We start from the raw sequence: 2,530 nt of genomic DNA on the forward strand, positions 1-2,530 counted from the left end.
TATAATAAATCCCTTTATCATGAAATCCTAGAAGGATGGAGAATACATCTCTCCCCACAGAAGACCCACACAGGGACCTAGTGTACAATAAATAAATAGTACTTCACAATAGTGAGCCTTAGTGAATAGTAAAGTACTATGAACAGTGAATAAATAGAAACAACTAAAAAATATCGGTGCTTTTGCTGAAGTACTTTAGCTGCACATGATGAAGTGTTGTTCATCATACTATTCATGCTACTATTGCACTTTAAGCTTCACATGATACTGTAGACCTATGAGGAACACAATCTCTACACAAGCTTGTGGCAATCCTTGTGACTCACAAGAATTTGAGAATTACATCTACACTCATGTACCTCCCAGAACTTCTACACATCTTTAAACAACCTCTATAAGGGCATGTGGTTGCTTTTGTGACTTCTAAGAACTCCAAAACAATCCCAAGCAAGTGAAAATTTCTCCTTTGTGTGTGATAGAATAAGATCTCAAGCAAACATTATCAAAATTCAACCAAACACACAATTGTAAGGCAAGAGTTATGGTGAAAATCCTCTCAAATTAAGAGGTGAAAAACCACAAGACCTTAAGGGTACTTGAAATATTTCCATTGTGTTAATAATGGGCTAAAAAGAGTTCTCTCTAGATACAACTAGAGGTTCAAAACCTTGAGTTAGATTGTAATTCTCGCCATCCTTTTGAAAATGAACTTTCCCTGTACCTAGATAGGCTAGATCCATGCTTGTATTAGTTCTTCTTCCTTCTCTTTTATCAGTAATAAAAAGCCTAATATCTAGATTTCCTCCTCTCGGGGCATTAAGCAGGGTGACCCTCTTTCCTTCCATTTCTTTATTCATGTTTTCTAGAACTTGACTTCTCTCCTTAATTTTACAATGAGAAATAATATAATCCCAAGGTTTAATTCTAATTTATTTCAATCATCTTATGTAGACTGATAACTTAATTCTTGTCACCCATGCCTCTAGGAAAATAGCCCGCAATATTAAGTTTTGTTTTTCGAACTATAAGAGATTAATGGGCCAACGTGCCAACAATTCTAAATCTGAAATCTTCTTTCCTTTTCATTTTAACTAGAGAGTTGGAAAGAGTATTTGTAACATTCTTAACTTTAAAGTTGGCTCTTTCCCTTTTACATATCTTGGTATTTTGAATTCTCACAAAAAATTGTTCGTTTCTCATTTTACATCTATGGTGGGGAGGATTGAGAGAATTACTTCCAACTAGAGACACTCCAATATTTCTCCTGCTGGTAAATCTATTCTTATCAATTCTGCCATCCTTTCTATTCCCTTGTTCTACCTCTCAGTTTATCCCATTTCGGACATTGTTTTCAATAGAGTATCTAAGGTTGCTAGAAAATTCTTTTGGACCAAAGGGGCGATTGAAAAGGCATTTGCTCTGTCTCTTGGAAAGATATTACACTTGACTATTCTAAGGGGGCTCTTTCTATTAGAAATTTTAATTTTTCCAAAATTTTGCTGATGGCCAAAAACGTTTTTAGTTATTTGATTGGACACAAAGTCATTTGGGTTGATATTGTGTATCACAAATATGGGGAAATTAACTTTTGCGTCGATTCTATCCCACTTGAGTGCTCTTGGGTTTTTAGATGATTATGCTAGATTGCTTATATTATTAAACCTTTCTTGTGGCTTAATTCCATTAATCCAAGTAATTCTTCTTTTCTTTTTGACCTATGGTATTTCAAAGTTCCCTTAGCTTTTAAACCAACTTTCTTGAATATGGATTTGGACTTCAATTCTATTTGTATCTCTAACTTGATTGTGGATACTCACTGCTCACTGGAATCTTCATGATCTTCATTCTATTTTCGGTGAGCACTTGAACATGACTGCCCTTAATCTTGGTCTTATTGATCCTGGACATGCTAGATGATTATCTTGGTAATGAGGGCCTCTTTCTTGTTTCTTCTACCATATGGAACAAGGATCCTAATAGAGGAGGGGCGGGTTTCATTGTCTCAAAGACTAATGCGTCCATTCTAGTTGTAGGGTGCAGTTTCATTCAACCTCAAACAAACATGGATGCCAAGTCAAGGCTCTTTTGGTGGCTGTGAAATACCTTATGGATGTCAAGATTTCTATCGAACATTTGTTCATCACGGCTTCAAATCTTCATGATGCTATAATCTCTAATAGAATGCTATATGACTGGAGAGCTGAACCTTGGATCAATATTCTCAAAAGCCGCTTATCTGTTATTGGTGCTCCCCATATTCATATCATCCCTAGCATATGGAAATCTATCTCCAAATGATTATCATGTCAATCATGACCATCCTAGGTGGTTAATGAAATGTATTTTGTCCAATGGAATTAGCATGTAACTTTTTCTTAGTTTAGTCTTTCTTCTTTAGTTTGTTTCAATTACTATTTTTCTTTTCTTTTGTTGATGTTGTTGGGACCTATTGGTTTCTTTTTTGGCATAAAAAAAGATAAAAAAGAAGATCAATCCCGGTAGAGTTTTGAAGAAATCTGGCATTGGTTTG

Source organism: Dioscorea cayenensis, chromosome 7, assembly GCF_009730915.1.
Source record: "Dioscorea cayenensis subsp. rotundata cultivar TDr96_F1 chromosome 7, TDr96_F1_v2_PseudoChromosome.rev07_lg8_w22 25.fasta, whole genome shotgun sequence".
Classification (NCBI taxonomy): domain Eukaryota; kingdom Viridiplantae; phylum Streptophyta; class Magnoliopsida; order Dioscoreales; family Dioscoreaceae; genus Dioscorea; species Dioscorea cayenensis.